Raw genomic sequence first — 13,160 nt, forward strand, 5'->3', positions numbered from 1 at the left:
TAGCTATTAGTAGGAGAATTATTTTTATTTCTCTGTTTATAAATATTATTTAAAGTTATTTACGTAATTTATTTTTGATTAAATTTATACTTAGTTTCTTTTTGTTTAAAAACGGAACTAAGTTTTATTTATTTAGGATATGAGAGTTATTTCCCCTTTTAACTTACGCGATTTATTTCACGTTTGATTTTCATTGATGGAAGTGCATTTGTTTTATGGTTCCATAAATCTAACATGTCGGCTATTTTCAGGAATATATATATATATATATATATATATATATATATATATATATATATATATATATATATATATACTGTATTAACAAAATCAAGACTTCAAACAAAAAATGAATTGATAGCAACAGGTTATAATTGTTTCCATACCAGTCGGACAATTTCAAGCATTATGGTGTTTGAAAATTTTCACATAACCAGCATTTCTTCAGATTTCTTGAATAAAAAACACTCTTGACTATAGAACATTGTTTAAAGAAAATTCCCTTAACGGAAATGAAGCATACGAAAACATTTACCCTGGAGGCAGCTTCCATCGAAAGCTCATTCAAATATTAATATATCACCTAATTTTCCTATACTTATTTAAACACCAGTCATAATGCTTAAAATTGTCCGACTGGTATGGAAACAATTGTAACTTAAAATTAAATACACTTTCTGTTGCTATCAATTCATTTTTTTTTTTAAGTTTTGGTTTTGTTAATACAGTATATTAATGTTCAATTATGAAATATGATAATTTTGTAGCTTACTTTTTAAGTTATCTCCCTTTGGCCTAAATGTTATTGGTATATGAAAATTTACTGAATTATACAAACCTAGTAAAACTCAGTATATTATAAACAAGTCTATATATATATGTGTGTGTGTGTGTGTGTGTGTGTGTGTGTGTGTGTGTGTGTGTGTGTGTGTGTGTGTGTGTGTGTGTGTGTGTGTGTGTGTGTGTGTGTGTATATATAGAAAGAGAGAGCGAGAAAGGGGGCGTTAGGATGTGGTTGAAAAATATTAATAAAGTGCTCGATCGCAAATGTGAGACCGACAATAAAAAATATTTATATAAAACTATATTTTACATATGTCATCGAAGTACCATGGTTTCATTACAGTGGATCCGGTTTTCAAAAGTCAGATCGACTGCAATGAATATGGTACTTCTCTCAAATATGTAACATAGTTTGTTTTTTTATACCAATATATATATATATATATATATATATATATATATATATATATATATATATATATATATATATAGTACACTTTTGCTCGGTAAAGTTGAAAAATGAATCCAGAAAACGTAGCATTATTTATATAACTGTGTGCAATAAGCAAAATAAAATTAACTCAGTTCCTGTTATCGTTTCCAAACATAACTTCTATTCCATTCTGTCATCTCTAAATTATTCAATATTCGTTTATCTCAGCCAGGTTTCCCTTCTTGTTAGGAAAGAGTTCTCTCTTGTCCATATCTTTAAAAAAAAGCTGATCATCGATCTGACCCAGCGTCCTGTTAGTATTCTCTTTGCTATTAGCAAAGTTTTTGAAAAGTCAGTCAACGGCAAACGTGCTCATTTTTTCTGTTAAGTTTATGCCTCTTTATTAATCTTTTGTGGTTTCCGTTAAACAACTAATGTTTTTTTAATTGTTATAGCTGAGCAAATCTATCGGTTTTTTTTTTAATAATTCAGAAGTGCGTAGTGCTATTGCGCTTAACATTTTGAAAGCGTTCGACAGAGCATGGCATTCCAGACTTCTACACAATTGTTTTTACAGTTCTAATATTGGTGATAAGATTCATTTCTTTCTTATCGAAGCTTGTGAGTAACTCTGGATGGTGTCACCCCGTTCTCTTTTCCTATCAACGCTGATGTTCTCTTGGCTCTATTTTAGGTTCAACATTGTTTCTATATCAATTATCTCCCTTAGAAGAGAAGAGATAGAAATCGGTGCCCATCAGCTGTTCGTTCAACTATTGCTCTTTTAACTGTTTCAACTGGACGGATCTGTCGGTTTATGGATAAACTGGAAGACAGTGGGGTTATTACGCTTGACATTTTTAAGGTGTTCGACAAAGTATGGTATTCTGGTGTTCTACACAAACTTCAGGATTATAATATTGGTTCTTGACATTATTAGGTCTTTTTTTTATAATCGAAACTTGCGAATAACTTTGGATGATGACTCGTCGTTCTCTTTTTTTTATCAATACTGATCTTCTCCTGGCTCTATTCTAGCCTCAACATTGTTTGTATATCAATTATCTCCCTTTGAATATTATTTAGAAGTTTATCATCTCTGTTGATGAAACCAGGATCTATTTTAGTCTTGCTTTTCTCCCATCTTTCTGAGATCAGTTGAAATATGTAGCTGATCTAGAAGTTTACCTGAGTTCGGTTGTTGATTGTGGTTGTTTCGTTTAATCCTGTTAAGATTCAGCTCGTGTCTTTCAATCGTAGGCGTGTCTCTTTTCTTCCTGAGATTCGTATGGATTGCTCTGCTCTTGAGGAGCAAATCGACTTTGAAACGTTCCGGGTTTTCTTTCACATCAAATATTTCTGGATGTTCATACATTGCTCCTTCTGCTTCTCATAAAGTCTGTTCTCTCTGTCGTTCTAAACATTTTCTCACACCTATTCTCTATCTCTACATACTTACTATCAGACCACGTAGGGAGTATTGTTGTCATATTTGGGCTGGTGAATCTCTGTCCCATTTAAGGGTTCTTAATAAAGTACAGATACGTATCTGTAATCTGATTAGCTGCACCCATTCTTCCTCTCTGCATCCTATCTTTCAGAACCGTGATACTGTTAGTCTCAGTCTTTTCTATAAATATTATTATTGCATGTGTTCTTATTGTCTTATATATTCCCTACTTCCTTTGTTCCAGCTTGTGTGACTCGTTGGTTTAATGTTCTCCATTAATGCTGCTGTTTTCCTCCTACTATAACTATAACATTGATCTTTTCAATAGACATATCCTATTTGTGCGATAATCATCTTTTGTTCTTGTTAGATGCTTACATTAGGTGGCTTCACGCTTTGTCTGGAGCAATTTCGATAAAAAGGTGCCTTGTAGAAAAGTATAACTAAAAAAAGGTTTAAAGACGAAGTTTCGCTTTTAATTTTCGGTTATCGATTTGTAACACAGTTATGGATTGCTCTGCTCTTGAGGAGCAAATTGACTCTGAAACGTTTTGAGTTTTCTTTGTCCTCAAATATTTCTTGAACATACATTAGATCCGTTGCCTTTTTCTGCCTCTTTTAAAGTCGGTGCTGTCTGTCGCTCTGAACACTTTCCGATAACTGAATCTGTTCTCTATATCTAGGAATCTACTGTCAGAATGAAATACTGTTTCGATAATTAGCTGCTGGGTCTTTGTCCCGTTTGAGAGTTCTTAATAAGATGCAGATATCTGTAATTTGGTTGGCTCTACATTTTCTTAGACATATATCAAAAAGTTCAGAAGAGCACATAACAGTATTTATAGAAAAAAACTGAGACTAGCACTCTTTCTTTCACAGACGTGATGTTGCTAGTCTCAATATTTTCTATAAACACTATTTTGGCTCATGTTAATCGGAATTATTTTATCTATTCCTTGCTTTCTTTGGTCCAACTCGTTTGACTCAATGATCTAGTGGTTTCTATTATTTCGGTCTTTTGATGCCTCATTGTAATACACCTCCTTATCCCCAAAACTTCGAGCTTATAGAACTCTCTTTCTGCTGACTGTTTTTCTAAACTTTACTATAAACTATAGGTATATAGATATATAGTCGTGGGTTTTTTTTTTCAAGACTAGAATCAGTAGTAAGCCTCTGGTTTTGTGATAATAATCTTTCGTTCTTGTAAGCTCTTTACATTAAGTTGCCTCATGTCTTGTCTATATATATACATAAAAAATACTTTTATATTTATTGATACAAACAGATTTTGCTTATGTTTGTATGAATAATAATAATCTTATAAAATAAAAAAAATACATTTGTTTGTTTGTTTGTTTGTTTATTCATTAAAAATATATATAAAGAAAGAGAAAGAAAAAGAGATGAAAAATCAAATAAACTTTTGTTTGTTTGTTTGTTTGTTTTAACAAATTGTAACAGATTTGTCGTATGTTTGTTGTTTTGCGTCTCCTCGAAATAATCATTTTGTGAAGTTGTCGTTTCTGCCGGAAGTGGCCAAGCCAGAGGCAATGAATTCTGATACAGTTCAAAAACAAAATGGCGGAAAGGCCGAAAGGAAGCTGGGAAAAAAAAAGAAAAAAAAAATATGCGGCCGGGGATAAATTTGAAGATTTTCTTTTTGTACAACTTTTCCGTGGGAATGTTCTCTGCATCGCCTACGCGTGACAATTTGAGAGGGACGACAAACCGCACCCTTCGTAAAGAAGAAGACAAGGGAAAAGGAAGAGGAATATTACGATGATTATGATGGTGATTACCACGATGATGATGATTGATGACCGTCATCATAATGATAATCATGATGAGGAGGAGGAGGAGGATTATAATGATCGTCGTGATGATTTGGAAAAAGTATTAGAAAGAGAAGCAAAAAAGAAGATAAATCTTTGAAGAAAACTCACAGATACAAAGAAAGACAAGATTCACGGGAATAACGAAAACGTATGCAGAAAGAAAGAAATATACAGAGAGAGAGAAAGAAAGAAACATACAAAAAGAAAGAGAAAGAAAGAAAGAAAAAAGGAAGAAAGAGAGAAAGAAAAAGAAAAAGAATATACACAGCAAAAAAAAAATGAAAATATATGGTCCAAAAAGGGTGAAGAAATAAGAGATACCGTTTGGATTGATATTTCAAGACGTTTTCTGCCTGCAAGTTTCATATTTTTGATTCTAAAAAAAATGTCTTTTATGAATAACTACTTAATTTTCTAGTAAAAAAAAAAAAAAATAAGTATAAATATTTCATGGATTCCCAAGTTTGACATAGCGATTCCCGAGTTCGAAAAGAAACGTCTGAAGAACGTCGAAGGTTACAAACATTTTGCAAATAATAACCAAGATGAAAATAGTAATCCAAATATAATAAAAATTATCCATTGTTTTTTCTTCTATTTTCTTTTACAGGGTTATCACTGTTGTTCAAGACCCAGGGGTCAGTCGGAGATAAGAGTTAAGCAGTGAGCATTAATGGTGGAAATTAAATAGAAATTAATTATTTAAGAGGATAGCTGAACAAAAACGTGTTCACATTGAGCTTTAAAACGACTATGTTATAGTCAGCTGGAAAGCAATCTCGTGATATTGTGTTCCACAGACAAAACGTTCTGAAAAAGAATCGTTGAAATTCTGAAACATTTTGCATAAGACTAGTTGAACAGGCGTTTACTATTTTACCCTTCACCCGAAACGAACTTTGCCTGCGGTCTTAGTGCGTAATTGAATGCAATATACTCCATTAAGTTGAACTCGATGTCATTTATTTCATGTGTTCCATTAATTGTATGATATAACTTCATTTATTCTTGACGGGTTATGTTTAATAAATATGCAATTTATGTGTTTGTCATAATATTTCGAGATTAAATCACTTTTTCAAAACTTAGAATTATGTTTTAAGCTTTTAAAGTGGTTATATAGCGTGTTGATTTTTGTTGTCTTTTTACATATGAGTGTGTGTGTGTGTGTGTGTGTGTGTGTGTGTGTGTGTGTGTGTGTGTGTGTGAAAATTTGGAATTAAATTCCGTAAATTAAAAAACTTACGAGAATATTTGATAGTTCTATAGAGTTTTCCCTTCCTATATTCTGTTTTTAATTTTAATAGAACTCCTTTTTATATATTAATTGAAAATATTAAATTTTAAAATATATTATCGTGTGAGAAATTATCGATAAACTTTATCAAAAGATTTCTTTCAAAAAATTCTTCATACGCTATTATTGTCGAATTGTCCCAATCACCGATAGATTATACCATACCATACCGTGTCTTATGGATTGTTTTATCTGCTTTCTTTGGATTTTTAAAACTCTCCAATTAATTCGGTTTAATAATTCTTTCTTCCTTGCATTGGATTTTACGATTGAATCTATGTTGTTTCTGCATTTCACCATGGAATATCCTTCGTTTTAATCCTTGCTTCTTTTAGTCTTTTATCTAAGTTTTTTAGTTTTTCAATATGGACGCTAACTAGTAAAATGTATGACCGCTTAAAAATTTTATTTTGCTAAAAGCATTTCCTTTGATGAGATGAGCCAGTTGTTGAAAGTCTATGGATTAAGGAAAAAACTTTAAAATTTGCATTCCTTGTTGAAAAATAAATTTGTCGTATTTTTTCTTAATTTACGGAATTTAACTCGAAATTTTAATTTATACTAATTGCTCTATCTTGCATATTGAGATTTTTTATCTGATAGAAATGGTCTTGATACTAACATTTATAGACACTTTAATTTTACAGTATTATACAATCTGTAATATGAAGGTATTTCAAAATTTCAGTTAATTCCCCCCTCTCTCTCTCTCTCTCTCTCTCTCTCTCTCTCTCTCTCTCTCTCTCTCTCTCGTCTGCACTTGTCATTTTTTCAAAAACCGCAAATTTGTGCTAAGTTGAATATAACTGTTTAAACAACCTATACATCATTTTATTCGCCTTTTACTTCTCTATAATTTTACCTGTTCATATTTAACTTTTAATTGAACTATCCTAGTATTCACATCAATTAAAAAAAAATAACTTCAAATCGCAAAGGCAAAAAGAAACACCACATCGACAAATAAGCTTAATACCAGCTTAAAATATCCACCTTTTAGGCAATAAAGCATCTCTAATTTTAATTGTTGTTGCTCCAGGTTATACAACGTAAAATTTAGTCAATGTGTCTCGACTTTCTCTTAGTGATCGTCAGGATGTCATTAATCTCCACCTTTCTGGTTTATCCAATCGAGAAATCGGCTGCAGATTAAAATGTGATAAGAAAACTGTACGAATGACTGGGCAAAAGCACCACAAATCCGGCAGTGTTCGTGATGCCCCTCAATCTGAGTTACTTCTTACAGGGAAGACAAAGCTATTAAGATCGACAGCCTATGAAACATATTGAAACGGCACCCCAAATCCGCCAACACTGAATCTTGTTTAAAAATGCTCTATTTCTACAGATAGGAACAGATTGGAGGAATTCAATTTGCGAGGCTGTTTTGCAAGACGCAAGTCAATGGCTTCTGTAAAAACAGAAAACGCCGTCTGATGCAATGAAGATCATGATTTTTCATATTCCTCGAAAGTGGTTTTTAGCGACGAAAGTAAGTTCAATAGGCTAGGTAGAGATGGTAGGCAGTACGCCCGTCGAAGGAAGGACGAAGAATTTAATCCTAGTGCAAAGTTTAAACTTTGCAAGACAGTTGAGGTTAAGTTTTGGTGTGGGGCGTTATTAGTGCCAATGGTCCAAGGCCTATAGTCCGTTTGCAAGTTCGAATTAATTCGACCAAGTACATGAATATGTTGACTGAGCATTTTCTATCATACTTTGGCCGGAATTTAGAGAATAATTCCATCGTTATGCAGGATAATGCTCCGATTCACACAGCTGGCAATGTCAAGAGCTTCTTTGAAGAGCATGATATTCCGTGTTTCGATTGACCTGCACAATTTCCAGACCTTAATTTATCGAAAACACATGGCATTACATCAAGCAACAGGTACGCAATGATCAAATTTCAAATCTGGAAGAACTTTAGACAAAACGTAAAGAGAAGTGGGGTGTCCTTTTACGAGAGTATTGCCACAGACTAATTCAAGAAACGCCCAAAAGATTGCAGACTGTCAAATTGAAAAACGGCTCTGCTACTAAATATTAACTAGTTCATTGTATTCACGTTGTATTTGTGTTGCATTCATGTTCTAAAGTTATATTTAAATAACAATTTTCCATTGTGCAGGGTTTCTTTTTGCCTTCTCGATTTGAAGTTATTTTTTTAAATTGACGTGAACACTAGGATGCTTCAATTAAAAGTCAAATATGAACAGATAAAATTATAGAGGGAAAAAAGGCGAATGGTTTGTTTAAACAGTTACATTCAATTTAGCTTGAATTTGCGTTTTTTGGCGCCACTGCATATTATATGTGTGTGTGTGTGTGTGTGTGTGTGTGTGTGTGTGTGTGTGTGTTTATATATGTTTGCATTTATTCCATGTAATTATGTAGCACATCAATTTATATATAGTGATATATACGTATACGTATATATATATATATATATATATATATATATATATATATATATATATATATATATACTAGTAAAAGTATCCTTCGTTGACTAGGTTCAAAAACAGCCTACAGAAAATGATAGTATGATAGGTTATGAAAAGGAAGGGTTGTAAAGAGATAGCTTCGAATTTGTGGGTATCAAAATCAAAGCAAAATATGATGAAAGTAAAAATAAAATAGATAAACCACATAATTTATTATACCATACCTGTCCACACTGAAATACTTATCACAATATTCTGTTGATCTATATTAAAAAAAAACTTGTTAAACTTGTGGCTTATTTACATTCTATGGAGGTCAGGCGCGAACGAACACCCCATAATTTTATTATACCATATTTCTTCAAACTGAAACATAATTACCAAAGTATACTTACGCAGATAGATATGAAAAGTCTTTATTAAAGTTTGTGCCTATTTCCATTCTATGGAGGCTAGGCGCGAACGCAGACACCACAATTTTAGTATACCATCCCTATTTAAGTTAAAACATACTTACCAAAGTATTATTATGTACATCTATATCAAAAACACTTGCAAACGTTCTTTTTTTTTTAATGTTTTATTTCCATACTTTGTGGACCAGACGCGTATGCAGACCCCACAATGTTAATGAATTATCATTATGCCAGATCAAACATACCCATTTCTGTGTCTCGATACATCTTCTATCATTATATGTGATCAGTTTTCTATAATAGTCAACCATATATGAGCCTATTCGTGACCAGACACACACAGACGCTCAGCTTTATATTATAGATATATGTATATGTATATGTATATATATATACATATGTGTGTGTGTGTGTGTGTGTGTGCGTGCGTGTGTGTGTGTATGTGTATACATTTGCGTATGCATACATACATACTTTAATGCCTCAAGATCAGTGGTCATTACTATTCATCTATAAATATAAAAGCGAAAATGTATGTATGTATGTATGTATGTATGTATGTTCGCTTTTTCTGTGTGTCTACAAAAGGCTTCTTTCAGAGAAGCGGTCGCTCGCTTAACAACTTTTTAAAACTTTTTATATCACATACAAATCGTAATATCTCAGTTAACAACGAAGCTCGCCTGTTTATTTAATTTGCTCGATTTCGGGAAGATAAATATTCAATATTTGTCGCTCGCCGCACATGGGCTAGTCTTTTTCCTATAACATCTTCGGGGGAAAAAAAAAGAAAAAAAAAAGAAAAAGCGTTCAGCAGTAAATGAATACTATCCCGAAGTCAAAACTTGACCCCATTTAAAACGGGCACCTGCTAAATTCAAGTAATTAAATAAATTCAAACGTGTTTCCGTTAGCATCTCGCGGTGGGGCAATGGTTAACATCGCACGTTTTTCTTTTGGGTTTTTTTTCACACTTTAATTTACAACTTTGCCTCAACGGTTCGGGTTTGATCCTTATACTTACTTTTTTTAACCCCCCCCCAAAAAAAAATACCCAGGCAACGCTAGTTTATACATAAAATATATTTAACATTCAGTAAAATATTATCGTTGTTAACCATTATCAATACGGTAGCAAATAACCCGACATGATTCACATTTACCCAATATTTTTAATTATTATTATCGCTATCATAACAAAGAATTATATCTGACCATGAAAAGTTCAGTTGAAAAAAAATATGTACATTCGTAGTTTTTAATTAGCGTTATGATAAAACGGTTAAAACTATAACTAGTAAATTTATAAACAGAACGAGAGTAGGCAAGCAAGAAAGCGCTTAAAACTTGCACCATTAAACAAATTATGTGCTCCCTCCCCTCCCCTTTTTCCCTTTTCTCTTCTTCCCTTCTCCTTCATCTCCTTCTCCTTCCTCTTGCCCCATCTTTTATCTTTTCACCTCCTTCCTTCTCGCTTACGTCTCTTACTCTTTATTTTCTTCCCCACCCGTTCAACGAACCTAAGTGATGTAGTGAAAACGGTCAGTTGAGTCCGAGTTAATATTAACCTTTTCGCAAAACGATACTAAAATGCTAATAGAAATAACAATTAAAATTACACCTCCCCCTAATTTTCATTATATACACTTGTTCACTGAAATTTTAAGACGGGCAGCGAGCAAACACATTACGAAGATAACATCCCTACCAGCTCTACCTCAACTTGACTTTTTTAACCCCAAACCTTACACACGCATTCCCTCACCCCAACACAGACAATCAGCCTTGTTTTACGCACAGCTGAACCCCACCCCTGTCTTCTTCATAAAAACTTTCGTACTACTGCAAGATGACTTTCAGATTCGTTACTGGCTTCGCTTTCATTGTAAGTCCGTTTGCCTGAAGAGTTGTCTAGTTACTAAAAACTAGAAGACCGAAACATGCTCATGACTGTGTAGCAACACATTACTGCTTAGGAAAAAAACAAATAAAGTATACACACACACACACACACACATATATATATATATATATATATATATATATATATATATATATATATTTGGACGATGTCAAAACATCGTTAATTCACTACCCGCACATAGCAGCCGAATAGCGTAATGGTAAGAGGCTTTGACTGTCGTTTGGGCGGTAGGGTTTCGATCCTGACTTGAGGTAGTTTCCTCTCTAGCTGCACTGATGAGTTGTGACAGAGCGAAACAGTACTGTATGTGAATGACTATATATATATATATATAAATATATATATATATATATATGTGTGTGTGTGTGTGTGTGAGTGAGTGAGAACACTTCTCAACATATATACTCAATGAATTTTAAATATAAAAACTAGAAACTGTGTATATAGGGTATTCGGACATGTGAAGAACTTGTTAATCGTTTTCCATCCAGTGAAAAGGGCTGCTAATGGGTCAAAATTGAAACATTGGTTCGTGTGGTGGTCAGATTTTTATCTGTTTGTTAACTGATTTACATATGCGCATATATGAATCGCATGACAGATTACTTATGTTTAGAATAAGTAGGTTTGAAAACACTTTTAAAGACGTGTCAAACTGGTTTAATGGTTATTGTACTTGACTCACTCTCTTTATGTTTTGATTTCGATCTAAGCTTAAGCATATTTTTACTTACAAGAAGTGAAATGTTTAGAAAAAATATAATACTCGTATGCGCTTGTATCAGTTTTTTTTTTTTTTTTTCATTGTTTAAAGGAATTTAAGGTTACGTTTAATACCTACGGTATTCCGGTTTATAATAAATAAGAATTTTTCATGAATTAAAATGTAATATTTATGATTATTTTCCGACCGGTAACCGCGGGCGCCCTGCTAGTATATATATATATATATATATATATATATATATATATATATATATATATATATATATAGGATCATCAGTTAGATACATCGGAGCTCGGGATTTGAAACTCGAGCCTCTTTCATGCGAGAGGAGCACTCTACCAACTGAGCAAAATCCCGCGCTCGGATTTATCTAACTCATGAGCCCAAAATGAGGGCGAAACTCGAGTCTTAGACTTCCGGTTTGATGGTTGTCATGGCTCTTGTTAGTTGCGACGTTGTCTACCTGTGGAAATAATTATATATTCTCCCACGTTGAATATATATTAGGTTAGTGCAAAAATAATAATTGCACCAACTAATATATATATATATATATATATATATATATATATATATATATATATATATAAATAAATAAGTAATAATAACAATAGATAAATAATTAATAAAAATTAATAGAAACTAATAAATATGCCCCATAAAAAATAAGGGTGATTCATTCATATATGTGGGGGGGGGGTTAAAACATTTTGTGCATATGCATATATGTATTAAAATGTTTGACTAATTTTCGACCAAATACCGCTTAGAAAGCTTGCTCTATATCTGAATACACTTTACGTAAAATTTCAAATGCTTAGACCAAAAATTGACTGAGTAATTTGGTAGAGGGTGCAGAAGTCAATATTTTTTTAATTTTGACACCGATTTTGACCCCTAAGCATTTATTTTTTGGGGATTCAAATCAAATTAAAACGTTTGATCTATGTCCAAGTAGCCTACATCTAGAATTTAAAGTGTTTAGACGAAAGGAGTTTGGTAGAGTTGACTCCTTGACAGCCAAATTTCTGGCCGAAATCCGATTAAAAAATTTCCCCAAATCTCAATACCTCTTACGTCAAATCTCGATTCTGTAGACTGAAAATTGACAGAGTACTATGGTAGGGAAATGTACACACAGATATACACACACAGACAGACAATTTCACTATATATATATATATATATATATATATATATATATATATATATATATATATATATATATATATATATAAGAAGAGCTTATAGTTCTTGAAATAGCCACCAAGGTAACGGAAAAAATGAAAATAACAGTGTTTCTTGTTTGCGTTTTTCAATATCGCTGAAAAAACACCTACAAAAAAAACTTATATATTTATTAAATCATTTATCTATTTCCATAGCCAGGCAATGTTGAAGTCAACAAGAGCCATGACATCCAACAAACTGGAAGTCTAAGACTCGAGTTCCGCCCTCATGTTGGGATCATCAGTTAGATACATCCGGGCTCGGGATTTGAAACTCGAGCCTCTTTCATGCGAGACGAGCATTCTACCAACTGAGAAAAATCCCGAGCTCGGATGTATCTAACTCATGAGCCCAAAATGAGGGCGAAACTCGAGTCTTAAACTTCCGGTTTGGTGGTTGTCATGGCTCTTGTTAGTTGCGGCGTTGTCTGCCTATGGAAATAATTATATATTCTCCCACGTTGAATATATATTAGGTTAGTGCAAAAATAATAATTGCACCAACTAAACATATATATATATATATATATATATATATATATACATATACATACATATATACATATATATATATATATATATATATATATATATATATGGGTAGTTCTTTTTGTTTATA

General features: G+C 32.6%; 1 protein-coding gene across 1 annotated transcript in view; it reads right to left on the bottom strand.

Annotated features, from left to right (window-relative positions):
• Positions 1-13,160, bottom strand: part of LOC145292793 (atrial natriuretic peptide receptor 1-like) — a 372,037-nt gene that overhangs the window by 74,918 nt on the left and 283,959 nt on the right. The window lies entirely within an intron of this gene.

The sequence above is a fragment of the Euprymna scolopes genome, chromosome 14, assembly GCF_053919585.1.
Source record: "Euprymna scolopes isolate OS-2025 chromosome 14, ASM5391958v1, whole genome shotgun sequence".
NCBI lineage: Eukaryota > Metazoa > Mollusca > Cephalopoda > Sepiida > Sepiolidae > Euprymna > Euprymna scolopes.